Here is a 15,879-nt window from a genome sequence, read left to right on the forward strand (position 1 = left end):
GCTGATCTAGTAAATCAGAATTCTACTCCACGCGCTATGTATGATTATGCTAAACCTACTTTAACAGGAACTGAGTCAAGTATAGTTAGGCCTGCTGTTGCTGCAAATAATTTTGAACTAAAACTTAACACAATTCAAATGATACAGCAATTTGTTCAGTTTGATGGTTTGTAGGATGAGGATCCAAACAACCACTTGGCAAATTTTCTAGAGTTTTGCGATACATTTAAAATCAATAGCATTTCTGATGATGCCATTCACCTTTGGTTATTCCCTTTTTCAGTAAGGAACAAAGCTAAACAGTGGTTGAACTTGTTACCACCAGGGTCAATCACTACTTGGGAACAAATGACCGAAAAATTTTTATTAAAATATTTTCCATCAACTAAAACAGCCAAATTACATAATGATATCTCTTCTTTTGTACAGATGGATTTAGAAACACTCTATGATGCATGGGAGAGATACAAGGACCTTTTAAGAAGATGCTCTCAACATAGGTTACCACTCTGGCTACAGGTTCAAATGTTTCACAATGGCCTGAATCCTTCGACTAGACAGATGACTAACGTAGCTATTGGAGGAACTATCAATAATAAGACACCTGAGGAGGTTATGAATTTATAGAAGAGATGTCACTGAATAATTACCAGTGGCAAGTCATGAAGACAAAGCCGACGAAAGAAGCTGGCGTTTTTAACGTTGATTCGGTCACCATGCTCTCTAACCGGGTAGAACTTTTGAATAGAAAAATTGACTATTTTCTTGGTTCTTCACATGTTCACCCAGTAATGCAATGCAAGTGGAGGAGGATTGACCAATTCAGAATACCCACCCTACGGCCACAACATAGAAAATGTGCAATTAAATTATATGGGTAATAATCCTTGACCTCAAAATAATCCTTATAGTAACACTTACAATGCAGGATGGAGGAACCACCCAAATTTCTCATGGGGAGGCCAATGGAATCAGAGACCACCACCACCTCCAGGTTTCCAACAACAACTTTACCAGCAAGAGAAAAAGCTGAACCTTGAGGAGATGCTAACAAAATTCATCTCGGTGTTGGAAACTCATTTCTAGAATACCGAGATAGCACTTAAAAATCAACAAGCGTCAATCCAAGGGCTCGAAACTCAGATAAGCCAGCTTGCTAAATTGATATCCGAACGACCACAAGGTAGCCTACGGAGTAACACTGAATCTAACCCAAGGGAGCAACTCAATGCGATTGCCATTCAAGATGAGGAAGGGTTAGTTACATCTGAACCAGAACTGAGGCATGAAACTGTGGTAAGTAAAGGTAAATGTGGGGTAGATCACAACAAGCAGAAAACGGTAAGTAAAGAGTACAAACCATGAGTGCCATACCAAAATGTGAAAGGAAAGACCACACAGATGAATAATTTGGTAAATTTCTTAAACTATTAAAGAAATTACACATTAACTTACCATTTATTGAAGCCCTTTCGCAGATGCCAAACGCAGTTAAATTTTTAAAGGAGCTTTTAGCAAATAAGCTGAAGTTGGATGAAGCGTCACATGTGGAGCTGAACTCAGTTTGCTCAGCTATTCTACAGAATAAGTTGCCAACAAATTAAAAGATCCAGGGATTTTTACAATTCCTTGTTTAATTGGTAGCTTAGATGTTAATAATGCTTTGGCTGATTTAGGGGCTAGCATAAATGTCATTCCTTACAAAATGTTTAAGCAACTAGGTCTTAGGAAACTCAAACAAACTAGGATGAGTATTCAATTAGCCGATAAAACAATCAGATTTCCTAGGGGAATTATTGAAGATGTACTCGTTAAAATTGACAAATTTATATTCCCAGCTGATTTCGTTATTCTAGACATAGAGGAGGATAGTAATGTTCCTTTCATTTTAGGGAGGCCTGATGGCGTTATGTCGTGATAGGTTTTAAATATTTATAATTAATCGTTCTTGAAACTAACTATTATCGCGATGTAGACAAGTGTACCTATCGAACAGTAGTATAGTTTTAGCAAGACCGGATTGTCGAACCCAAAGGAACTAAAAGTACTAGTAATGACTGTCTTTTTATTATCTAGCCTAAGAATAATGGGGTTTTATTTTAACTAACTAATTATCTAAACTAAGAACTCACAGAGAATAGAATTGGGGAATTGCTTTTGGAAAAATCGATTGAATTAAGACAATACCTAAGGAAAAATCCACCTAGACTGTACTTGTTATTCTTGTAACATTCTGATTTTCGGGTTTTTTCGCGATTCTAGATATTTTGGTAAAGTTTTTAAAATTTGGTATTTGGTTGTGGAATTCATAATTTGAATAGGTAAATGGGCTTATGGAAGGCCCATGTGCTGGCCAAAACCCGGTGGAATTTTTGAATTTTGGACTTAAGAAGTTAGGGGCCTTGGATAGGTGGTCTTATTAAAATTTGTGGGTAAAATGTAACATAAATGAGCCTTTGGTAAAGTGGCTAAGTGATGTCACTAGGGAGCTATAAGGGTGGTGTGTAAGTGTTGGGGGAAAGACCTGGGTTCGATTCCCTGTGATGGCAAAGGTAATGTTATTTTTATACTTGTACATGCTAGAGTTTAAAGCTGGATGGAACTCTGTGGGAGAGTTTGAATCAGTCAAATGTATAAATTAAGGAGGGATAAGGGGAGAGATTTTAGGGATTTAAGAGGAGGATAGAGCTTAGCCAAATTAAGGGGATTAAAGAGGGGATTTCGGCAGAGGGGTTTTAGTTAGGGTTTTTCGGCAATAGGAATTAGGGTGTGCCGTTTTCTCCTTTTGGTGTAGTTTTTTTTCTTTTTTCTTTTCCAGCTGAATCTACCTTCCTCCCTCTCATCTTTTTTTTTTTTCTTTTCTAGATCCAGCCCACTACTCCCCTTCATTCACCTATTATTTTTCTTACCACCACTACTGCCGAAATACCGCAAAAGCCAAAAACTGTGAAGCTAGGTGGTGCCGATTTCTTGTTGACCAGCAAACCTCTTTTTCTTTTCACTTTTTGGTGGCCAATCCCTTTATCTTTTAAGCATAAACAGGTTCAAGAAGAGAGACTGTGGTAAGTGCTCGAACTCTAAATGATTCCTATAGTAACTGTTAACAAAAGTCGAAACCCCTATAGTTTAAGAGATGGCCGAATGTGGGTATAGGCTCTATTGGGTTTTTCTTTTAATCTTTTTATGGTTTGTTTAGTGAAGGAGCAACAAGGCGTAGGGTCGACTTGGATTAGTTTAGATCATCGGAGTGGCTAGAGCTAGTCATCAATTTCGGCAAAAGTAAGGTTCTTAAGGCCATTATGGAGGGTGGCCGAATGTGTAAGTGTTGATATTAGATGGTTCTTGATTTGGTTCAATTATTGTGAGCTGATCTACTAACGGTTGATTATAGGAGAAATCGTGTAGGAGATCTCGTCAAGGAATATCGCAAAATATGTGTGTAACGAACCCTTTTTCATAGCTTAAAACAATAAATGCTGAAAAGCCGAAATGCCAAAATTCTGGCATTTCAAGGACTTGTGAGCAAGCAAACACTCATTGGTTAGTTAGATTCACTAAGTTGATGACCGGGATCGTTGGAACAGGTAAGAGCACGATTTTTGGCATTACGGTAAGTTGGGCCTCGAAGGGCTGAAGTTGGGCCCAATGGGCTTTCGGGCCCATTTAGGTAAAATTGGTAGAAAATGAAAACCTGTTAAATTGTGCATTAAGACTAGTAACAACATTATGGAATATAGGCTAAATGGGCCTAGATGACAAAATCGGCTATGTAGGGCCCATTAGGGGTTTTTGGCCCAATAACTCGGTATCGCGAAAAATAGGCCAGAATTGCTGTTTAAAACATATGAATGGTTAGTAGCTAATAATGAACATGGAAAACCCTAATATTTGGTAAAATTATGAAACTACCTTTATAATATGGAAATGACTGTTTTGCTCCTAGGTAAAAATGACCATTATACCCCTAGGGTTTAATTATAAATTTGATACGTGGGATATGATATACATGATTGATATGATATGCACATGATATGTATGATATGCACATGATATGTATGAAATGCACATGATGAATTCATAAATGCATTGGGTTAGGTTTTTATATGGGTGGAGGAAGTGCAAAAGGGCTTGTGCCCCAGTTTATTAAAAAGGGCTTATGCCCCAGTTTATTGAAAAGGGCTTATGCCCCAGTTTACCGAAAAGGGTTTTGCCCCAATTATTAAAGAGGCTAGGCCTCCAGATATATGACAAAGCAGTTATGCTGCCAGTGGTGTGTTGGTTGGGTGGGTTGAGTTATTCCCCACTTGGTGTGTTAGTTGGTATGGGTGGAGAGTAGCGGATGGTGGGTTGAGTAGTCTCCCCAAATGGGCTTGCACATATTCATTGATATTACATGTGATATTGAAATGAGCCTATGGGCCATACCATTTACAGTAAAGGCTTCGGCCTAGTAATATGAAATATGAAAAGGCTTCGGCCCAGTATACGCTGAGATTGAAGTTGGGCTTAGGCCCAGCAGGATGATATTGCTTTGGGCTCTGAAAGGGGCTTGTTACACATTGAGTTTCCAAACTCACCCCCTTTCCTTAACCTTGCAGGTGAGCCTTGATTTGGGGACTTGGAGCCGGAGGGGATTTAGAGTGGCCACGGTGATCGCCTTTGGGCTTTTGAATAAGTGTTTGGTTTTCATAAAGTTTGCTTTATTTATTATTTATTTTTGGGTTGTAATAAGGCCATTTTGACTTGATTTTCTTTCTTTTCTGGGATTATTTTATTTTTAATAACTTTAACTGCATTTGTTAATAAATGGGCTAGACTTAGGGCGTGTTTTCAAAATGATAATTGTTTTCAAAATAACACCACGTCACGATTATCCAATTTATCAAAGATTTCAACTTAAATAAATTACAACTCGATTTAACCAAGTGTGGCAATGGTTGTGGGCATGTCTAGGATTGGATCCATTCAAGAGCTTGGTACTTAGCGACCTTCATGGCTCACCTCTCTGTTATTTAATTCCTACCGGTGCCCGACTTCCATTCACTTTGTTAGCTTAATAAAAGTCAGTTTTTAAAGCACTAAAACGAAACATGGATTTTTAACTTCAACGTGGCACGTCAGATTCAGCCATAACGTCTGGGCCAAGTTTGGGGTGTTACATTTAGTGGTATCAGAGCCAGGTTGCAACAACTCGGCTGTGGATCGGGTCCGAAAAACTTTTCAAAAAAAATAAAAATAAAAATTTACCAAGAAGTGTATTTTTTGGAAATAGTTTTGAAAAGATTTTCTCAAAAATGTTTTATAAAGGTATACATGATAAAATGGTTTAAGTTTTTCTAGGTTTTTTTAAAAATGGGTCTAAAATCGAGAATTTCAAAAACAAAGATATTTTTTGCAAATTCTAAGATAATCTATTTTCTGTGATTAAATACATGGTTTGTGGTTTTTGGTTTGGAGAAAGTAGTAGCGCACTGAATCCCCGGCACCAAGTCTGTAAGTATATTCTCTTTACGATATGTGATAATGATTTGATGCTATAAATAGAACTGAAACCCTACTATGATACTTTAGATAGGGTAAAACTGAAAAACAGTACGAATGAAAATTGTAGCTAGGCTACGACGATGCGAAAACAATCCTTGAACTCTTATATTTCCATAAGACATCTCGTAATAAAAAATTGAACATTAGACTAATGTCATAAAATTCATAATCAGATAAGTCGATATGAGTACAAGAGGAACTCGTGGATGTGGCTGCGGACGTGGTCGCGGAAGGGTGCAAGCTGAATCTTCATCCTCAGGGCATAGGCCAGCTGAGGAGGCATCTGTGCTACTGCAACAGAGATCGGGTCTTATGATCAGCTACGGGATGATGCTTTGTCCCAAGCCATGTTAAGGGTTTTAGAAAGAGTTGCTGGAGCTAGCACTGGAACAATAAATAGGGGATCCATCTCCGAGCGACTTCGGGCTAACGGAGCAGAAGTTTTTAGGGGCGTATCTGGAGTAGCCCCAAATGTGGCGGAGTATTGGCTAGAGGCAACAGAGCGGATTATGGACGATTTAGATTGCTCTGTGGAGCAAAAGCTGAAGGGGGCTGTGTCGCTACTACATGATGAGGCATACCGATGGTGGATCACCGTAAGGGAGAGTACCCCAATTGAGCGAGTAACCTGGGAATTGTTCAAAACTGCTTTTAAGGGGAGGTATGTTGGAGCTAGTTATGTGGATGCTCGTCGGAAGGAATTTTTGAATCTGACTCAGGGTAATAAGACTGTCGCGAAGTATGAGGCTGAGTTTTTGAGGCTGAGTCGATATGCCAGTGGGATAGTTGCAACTGAGTATGAGCACAATGTTCGGTTTGAGGATGGCCTCCGCGATGAGCTTAGGATATTAATAGCTCCACAGAGGGAGCGTGATTTTGTTGAATTGGTGGAGAAGGCTAAGATAGCCGAAGTGGTAAAATGGACTGAGTGGCAAAATTGTGAGAAGGACCGACCCAGATTTAAGAGGGATTTTAAACCTTCGAGTGCTACGAATAGGAATGTTAAAAGAGCAAGGATGGAGGAACCGATTCGAGCAGTTCCAGTAAATACTTTTAGACCGCAGGCTTGCAGGGACTGTGGTAAGGTGCATATGGGGGAGTGTTGGAAACGAACTGGAGCATGTTTTCGATGTGGGTCCAAGGAGCATAAGTTCAGAGAATGTCCTCAGAGAACAGCTCAGGAACTAGCTGCGGAGCAAAGGGATGTCCAAACACAACGAGGAGGACCACCACCACAGAGAGGTCGTGGGCAAGGTAGAGGTGGCAATGGTAATGGATGAGGACGTGGGGCACCTGGAAGGGGTGCTAGACATGCTGAATGTAATGCCCCCACGCCCGAAACCGTCACCGGAGTCGAGCTTGAGGAGTTACCGAACATAATTTATCAAATTAAGAACTTCAAATCTTTTGTTTCTACATTCACAGCTTTCTAGCTATTCACGTCACAGTTACAAGAAAAATTATATCTCGAGTTAAGAAACTTTAAATCAAGATCCGTAAATTTTCCCTAAATCTAGACTCATATATCTATTTACTAATTTTTTTCTAGAATTTTTGGTTGGGCCAATTAGTACATTTTATTAGTTAAAGTCTCCCCTGTTTCAGGGTTTGACTGCTCTGACATCTGTGTATTACGAATCAGATATCTCTCTATACATAATTTCAATGACTACGAGGTTTGTTTCTATTAAAAATAGACTAAATAAAAAATCTGTACATATAAATAATTACTTCTAATTATTTTTCTACAATTTATTATGAATTTTTAAAATCAGAACAGAGGATCCAGAAATCACTCTGGCCCTGTTTCACAAGGTTTCAAATATCTCATAAAGTATAATTTATATGCCTCTTTTTTTATCCATATGAAAATAGACTCATTAAGCTTCAATTTCATAACTTGCTCATCATTTAATTCCATTAATACTATTTTTAGTGATTTTTCAAATTCATGTCATTGCTGCAGCAATATTCTGTTTTAAGGCAAATTTCATCTTTTCATGAGTTATTATGAACTAGATAACCTATTAAACTTCCATGATATCAAACATGATCTAAATTTAACCATCACCATGACTTATCAATATCAAACATTTTCTCAACCAATCATGGCCATATCATAAAATTATTTACACAAAATAAATATATTGCTACACATGCCATACTTAAATTTTACAAGCCATTTACCCAGACGAAAGTCCTTTGGATAGTGTGATCGAACCTTCGACCCGTCCCGATTCCCGAGCTGGCTTGTTGAAAACTACAGTAAATAAAGAGGAGGGAGTAAGCATAAATGCTTAGTAAGTTCATATGTAAATAACAAGTAACATAACAATACAAATATACCAAACAACTTTAGCATGGTATCACCAAAACATATATCATATTTCTAAACATCATTCATCATCTTACTACCTTATCGTTGTTGTATCTATTATCAACCCGAGGGTTAAGAACATACCTGTCCAAAGTGTCCATTTCACAACACTTACCAAAATTTCGCTTGCATCTTAATTGTTCTTTCATTTCACTAGAAATTTCACCCGTTGAACACATTGGAATACAACTCGGATACACGGATAATTTGCACATAAGTGCCTCATATGTAATCAAGAAATCATGTAACCCGCCCCTAAGTGAACTCGGACTCAACTCAATGAGCTCGGGCGTTCGCATCCATAAGTGAACTCGGACTCAACTTAATGAGTTCAGATGCCTAGTTACATTTCACGAACTCGGACTCAACTCAACGAGTTCGGACATTCGCATCCATAAGTGAACTCGGACTCAACTCAACGAGTTCGGATGCTCAACCATCCTAGTGACATGTCACTTGTATCCAAATCTATTCCTAAGGTTCAAACGGGCTTTTTTCCTCGATCTCACATTGCCGTCTTCCATGGAATATCAGAACCGATACTCGGTAGCAATTCATATTTATCAAGTAGTAAACATAATTTGCATATTACTCAACATTAACCACAAAGCATAATATTTCACGATAAAAAAATCAGCATATCATATAATTAACATCAATAACTTAAAAATAACATTTATGCTACATTATTTACACATGAACTTACCTCGTATGCGAAAATGGCTACTTTTACCATTTCGTCCACAACTTGGTATTTTTCCATTTTAGCCTGAATTTCAGTTTTCCTTGCTCTATCATTTAAAATATAGTCTAATTAGGACTCACATTATTCAAATTGACCCAAAATCATATTTTGGCAAAATTACAATTTTTCCCCTATACTTTTGTATATTTACACTTTTTCCCCAAAGCTCGTAAATTAAACTTCAGCCTATTTTATTATGTTTTATGACATGCTGATCATTTTTCCCTTCTATGGAAACATCAAATTCTCACTCTAACATGTACTTATGACTATTAGGTATTTTTACCGATTAAGCCCTTTTGCTAGTTTTCGCTTAAAACTGAGTAGCACAAGTTGTCTAACATAATTTAAAACCTCATATTCTATCATAAAACACCAAAATACACAAATTTCACCTATGGGTATTTTTCCAAATATGAACCCTAGGTTGAATTATTGCTAGCATAAGCTTAATCGAGCTACCGGGACTCCAAAAAAGTAAAAATCATTAAAAATGAGGCTAGAACGGACTTACAATCGAGCTTGGAAGCTTGAAAAACCCTAGCCATGGTTTCTCCTTGCAATATTCGTCCATGGGGTTGAAGATGAGCAAAATTGGCTTTTAATTTTGTATTTTAATTCATTTTACCCCTAAATGACCAAAATGCCTTTAGTACTAAACTTTCCAAAAATTCCATCCATGTCCAATTTTTGTCCATAGACTTAGAAATTGGTAAAATTTCTATTTAAGACCTCCTAATTAATATTTCAAAACAATTTCATACTAGAAACTTCTAGAATGCAAGTTTTACAAATTATTCGATTTAGTCCCTAATTTCAATTTAAGCACTTTATGCATAAAATTTCTTCACAAAATTTTCACACAATCATGCAATCATATCATAGACCTCAAAATAATCATAAAATAATTATTTCTATCTCGGATTTTGTGGTCACGAAACCATTATTTCGACTAGGCCCAAAATCAGGATATTACACTGAAGCTCGACAGCCGGCATTGGTTTATGCTGCACGACGTCGTGAGGAGGGTGACGCTCTTGATGTTATAACTGGTACATTCTTCATTCATAGTACGCCTTGCACTGCTTTGATTGATGTGGGTTCCACTCACTCGTATGTTGCTTGTGATGTATCTAGGGAATTGGGTGTGCTTCCTGAGGAGACTGTGAGTGGGGTATCGATGATAAGCCCTTTAAGACACTCGGTTAAGGTAGATAAACTCTTTAGGGCAGTGCCTTTAGAGACACAAGGTAATATTTTTGAAGGAGATTTGATGGAGCTGCCATTTGGGGATTTTGATATTATCTTGGGAATGGACTGGCTAACTAAGCATAAGGCGACGTTGGATTGTGCTGTAAAGAGAATGGTACTAAGAACTGCCAAAGATGAGGAGATAATGGTCATAGGGGAACGAAGGAATTATTTGTCCAATGTTGTTTCGGCTTTAAGGGCCGAGAAGTTGATGCGAAAAGGTTGTGAGGCGTACTTGGCTTTTGTAAGTCAAACTGAACTGGAGGAGGTAACGGTAGAGTCGGTTAGGACCATTAAGGAATTTTAAGATGTATTCCGAGAGAAACTTCCTGGATTACCCCCGAGCAGAGAAGTCGAGTTCGGAATCGACTTGTTACCTGGAACAGCTCCTGTGTCCATTGCGCCTTATAGGATGGCACCTAAGGAGTTGGTAGAATTAAAAGCTCAGATTCAAGAACTATTGGATAAAAGGTTTATAAGACCAAGTGTATCCCCGTGGGGCGCACCAGTGTTGTTCATAAAGAAGAAAAATGAGACTATGTGAATGTGTATTGATTATCAGCAGTTGAATAAACTGACCATCAAGAACAAGTATCTGTTACCAAGAATCGACGATCTGTTCGATCAATTAAGAGGAGCCTCGGTATTTTCTAAGATCGACCTTCGGTCAGGATATCATCAATTAAGAGTCAAAGAAGTGGATATTTATAAGACGGCGTTCAGGACTCGATATGGTCATTACGAGTTTCTAGTAATGCCTTTTGGTTTGACTAGTGCACTGGCAGCATTCATGGATTTAATAAATCGGGTGTTTTAGCCATACCTAGATCGGTTCGTAGTTGTTTTTATCGATGATATCTTGGTGTATTCGGAAATGGAAGAGAAGCATGATGAGCATCTTCGTGTTGTACTGCAAGTGTTAAGGGAAAAGCAACTTTATACGAAGTTTAGTAAGTGCGAGTTTTGGCTGAGGGAAGTCACTTTCTTGGGGCATGTTGTGTCTGCTGAGGGGATCAAGGTGGACCCTCGAAAGATTAAGGCAATTCTGGAATGGAAGCCACCAAAGTCGATAACAGAGATCCGAAGTGTTTTGGGGTTGGCAGGTTATTATCGGAGATTCGTGAAAGGATTTTCTGTGTTGGCAGCACCGTTAACGAAACTTATAAGGAAGGGAGCACCTTTCGTGTGGAGGAATAAGCAGCAAGAGGCTTTTGAGAAGCTGAAGAAGGTTTTGACAGAAGCGCCAATGTTGACTCAGCCAGAGCCTGGTAAGGATTTCACTGTTTACAACGACGCGTCACATATAGGTTTGGGCTACGTGTTGATGCAAGAAGGTAAGGTGGTCGCTTATGCGTCATAACAGCTTAAGCCTCACGAGGTGAACTATCCTACACATGACTTGGAGTTGGCAGCGGTGATTTTTGCGCTTAAGATATGGAGGCATTACTTGTATGGGGAGAGATGCATTATCTATACGGATCACAAGAGTCTTAAGTACTTGCTGACTCAAAAGGAGCTGAATCTTAGACAGCGAAGGTGGATAGAGTTGTTAAAGGACTATGACTACTCGATTGAGTATCATCCAGGAAAGGTAAATGTCGTGGCTGATGCGTTAAGTCGAAGGACTATGGCGGAGTTGAAGGCAATGTTTGCTCGTCTAAGTTTGTATGACGATGGAAGCTTATTGGCAGAGTTACAAGTGAGACCAACTTGGATAGAGCAGATTAAGAAGCAACAGTTGGAAGATGAGTCATTGGTTTCTCGGTTTCAGTAAGTGGAGAAGGGGGAGAATCTAGACTTTGGGTTAAATAGCGATGGAGTTCTTTGTTTTCGAGGAAGAATTTGTATGCCGAAGGACTCTGACTTGAGATTGATGATTTTGAAAGAGGCACATAATGGACCTTGTGCTATGCATCTAGGAGGGAGTAAGTTGTATCGGGACTTGCGAGAACTATATTGGTAGCCTGGGCTTAAGCGAGAAGTGACTGAATTTGTGGGGATATGTTTGACATGTCAACAAGTGAAGGCCGAGCATCAACTGCCTTCAGGATTGTTACAGCTGGTAAAGATACCACTTTGGAAGTGGGAAAGGGTAACTATGGATTTTGTGAGTAGGTTGCCATTGACACCTTCTAAGAAGGATTCGGTTTGGGTAATTGTGGATAGGCTCACGAAATCTGCCCATTTCATACCCGTCCGAACCGATTACTCACTTCAGAAGCTGGCCAAGTTGTATGTGGCGGAGATAGTACGGTTGCATGGGGTGCCAGTATCGATAATTTCTGACTGAGACCCAAGGTTTACATTTCAGTTTTGGCAGAAATTGCATGAGGCGTTGGGAACGCGATTGGATTTTAGTACGGCTTTTCACCCTCAGTCGGATGGGCAGTCAGAGAGGGTTATTTAGATTTTAGAAGACATGTTGAGAGGTTGTGTTATTGAGTTTAGGGGTAGCTGGGAGGACTATTTGCCATTGGCGGAGTTCGCGTATAACAACAGTTACCAAGCAAGTATTCAGATGGCTCCTTACGAGGCACTATATGGGTGAAGGTGTCGTTCGCCTACTTGTTCGGCAGAATTAGGGGAAAGGCAAGTACTTGGGCTAGAGTTGGTAATAGATACTGAAGACAAGATTAAGGTGATCAGGAATCGGTTGAAGGAGGCAGCGGATTGACAAAATTCTTATACCGATCTGAAACGTAAGGATATTGAATATGCAGTAGGGAACATGGTCTTTTTGAAAGTTTCACCTTGGAAGAAGATATTGAGATTTTGTAAGAAGGGTAAGTTGAGCCCACGGTTTATTGGGCCTTACCGAATTATTAAGTGGATAAGGTTGGTGGCTTATCAACTAGAGTTACCTCCAGAGCTGGATCGTATTCACGACGTTTTTCATGTGTCCATGCTAAGGCGATATCATTCGGACCCAACTCATATCGTGCCAGTTGCAGAAATCGAAGTACAGTCGGATTTGACTTTCGAAGAGGAACCTGTGCAAATACTTGATCGCGACGTCAAGGTGTTAAGAAGGAAGTTAGTCCCATTAGTGAAGGTACTTTGGAGGAACCATGGCAAGGAAGAAGCTACTTGGGAGACCAAGAAGAAGCGTCGTCGTGATACCCTCAACTGTTTGGATCAGGTAAATTTCGAGGCCGAAATTTCTTTAAGGAGGGTAGAGTTGTAACATCCTGATTTTTGGGTTTTTTCGCGATTCTAGATATTTTGTTAAAGTTTTTAAAATTTTGTATTTGATTGTGGAATTCATAATTTGAGTAGGTAAATGGGCTTATGGAAGGCCCATGTGCTGGCCAAAACCTGGTGGAATTTTTGAATTTTGGACTTAAGAAGTTATGGGCCTTGGATAGGTGGTCTTATTAAAATTTGTGGGTAAAATGTAACAGAAATGAGCCTTTGGTAAAGTGGCTAAGTGACGCCACTAGGGAGCTATAAGGGTGGCGTGTAAGTGTTGGGGGGGAAGACCTAGGTTCGATTCCCTGTGATGGCAAAGGTAATGTTATTTTTATGCTTGTGCATGCTAGAGTTTAAAGTTGGTTGGAACTCTGTGGGAGAGTTTGAATCAGTCAAATGCATAAATTAAGGAGGGATAAGGGGAGAGATTTTAGGGATTTGAGAGGAGGATAGAGCTTAGCTGAATTGAGGGGATTAGAGAGGGGATTTCGGCAGAGCGGTTTTAGTTAGGGATTTTCGGCAATAGGAATTAGGGTGTGCTATTTTCTCCTTTTGGTGTAGTTTTTTTTCTCTTTTCTTTTCCAGCCGAATCTACCTTCCTCCCTTTCATCTTTTCTTTTTTTTTCTTTTCCAAAACCAGCCCACTACTCCCCTTCATTCACCTATTATTTTTCTTACCACCACTCTTCTTAGAAATACATAAAAGTCAAATCTGTGAAGCTAGGTGGTGCCAATTTCTTGTTGACCAGCAAACCTCTTTTCTTTTCACTTTTGGTGGCCAATCCTTTATCTTTTAAGCATAAACGGGTTCAAGAAGAGATTGTGGTAAGTGCTCGAACTCTAAACGATTCCTATAGTAAGCTTGTTGAAAGCGAAACCCCTTATAGTTTAGGAGATGGCCGAATGTAGGTATAGGCTCTATTGGGTTTTTCTTTTAATCTTTTTATGGTTTTTTTAGTGGAGGAGCAGCAAGGCGTAGGGTCGACTTGGATTAGTTTGGATCATCGGAGTGGCTAGAGCTAGTCATCAATTTCGGCAAAAGTAAGGTTCTTAAGGCCATTATGGAGGGTGGCCGAATGTGTAAGTGTTGATATTAGATGGTTCTCGATTTGGTTCAATTATTGTGAGCTGATCTATTAACGGTTGACTATAGGAGAAATCGTGTAGGAGATCTTGTAGAGGAATATCACAGAACAGGTGTGTAACGAACCCTTTTTCATAGCTTAAAACGATAAATGCTGAAATGCCGAAATGCCGAAATTCTGGCATTTAAAGGACTTGTGAGCAAGCGAACGCTCATTAGTTTGTTAGATTTTCTAAGTTGATGATCGGAATCGTTGAAACAGGTAAGAGAACGATTTTTGGCATTACGGTAAGTTGGGCCTCGAGGGGCTGAAGTTGGGCCCAATGGGCTTTCGGGCCCATTTGGGTAAAATTGGTAGAAAATGAAAACCTGTTAAATTGCGCATTAAGACTGGTAACAACATTACGGAATATAGGCTAAATGGGCCTAGATGACAAAATCGGCTATGTAGGGCCCATTAGGGGTTTTTGGCCCAATAACTCGATATCGCGAAAAATGGGCCAGAATCGCTGTTTAAAACATATGAATGGTTACTAACTAATAATGAACATGGGAAACCCTAATATTTGGTAAAATTATGAAACTACCTTTATAATATGGAAATGACTATTTTGCCCGTAGGTAAAAATGACCATTATACCCCTAGGGTTTAATTATAAATTTGATACGTGGGATATGATATACATGATTGATATGATATGCACATGATATGTATGAAATGCACATGATGAATTCATAAATGCATTGGGTTGGGTTTTTATATGGATGGAGGAAGTGCAAAAGGGCTTATGCCCCAGTTTATTGAAAAGGGCTTATGCCCCAGTTTACCGAAAAGGGCTTTGCCCCAGTTATTAAAGAGGCTAGGCCTCCGGATATATGAGAAAGCAGCTATCTTTGCCGGTGGTGTGTTGGTTGGGTGGGTTGAGTTATTCCCACATGGTGTGTTGGTTGGTACGGTGGAGAGTAGCGGATGGTGGGTTGAGTAGTCTCCCCAAATGGGCTTGCATATATTCATTGATATTACATGTGATATTGAAATGGGCCTCTGGGCCATACCATTTACAGTAAAGGCTTCGGCCCAGTAATATGAAATATGAAAAGGCTTGACCCAAGATATCTGTTGAGATTGAAGTTGGGCTTAGGCCCAAGAGTCGATATTGCTTTGGGCTCGAAGGGCTTGTTACATATTGAGTTTCCAAACTCACCCCCTTTCCTTAACCTTACAGGTGAGCCTTGATTTGGGGACTTGGAGCCAGAGGGGATTCAGAGTGGCCACGGTGATCGCCTTTGGGCTTTTGAATAAGTGTTTGGTTTTCATAAAGTTTACTTTATTTATTATTTATTTTTGGGTTGTAATAAGGCCATTTTGACTTGATTTTCTTTCTTTGCTGGGATTATTTTATTTTTAATAACTTTAATCTATTTGTTAATAAATGGGCTAGACTTAGGACGTGTTTTCAAAATGATAATTGTTTTCAAAAAAACACCACGCCATGATTATCCGATTTATCAAATATTTCAACTTAAATAAATTACAACTCGATTTAACCAAGTGTGGCAATGGTTGTGGGCATGTCTAGGATTGGATCCATTCGAAGAGCTTGGTACTTAAGCAACCTTCATGGCTCACCTCCTCTGTTATGAATTCCTACCTGGTGCCCAGCTTCCATTCACTTTGTTAGCTTAACA

At 39.2% G+C, this 15,879-nt stretch overlaps 1 non-coding gene across 1 annotated transcript; it reads right to left on the minus strand.

Annotated features, from left to right (window-relative positions):
- Positions 1–392: 392 nt before the first annotated feature.
- On the minus strand, positions 393–503 carry LOC128281041 (small nucleolar RNA R71). The gene has a single exon (XR_008271258.1). It is a non-coding gene; the product is annotated as a small nucleolar RNA R71 (small nucleolar RNA).
- Positions 504–15,879: the final 15,376 nt, after the last annotated feature.

Source organism: Gossypium arboreum, chromosome 9 (assembly GCF_025698485.1).
Source record: "Gossypium arboreum isolate Shixiya-1 chromosome 9, ASM2569848v2, whole genome shotgun sequence".
NCBI classification, from domain to species: Eukaryota; Viridiplantae; Streptophyta; class Magnoliopsida; order Malvales; family Malvaceae; genus Gossypium; species Gossypium arboreum.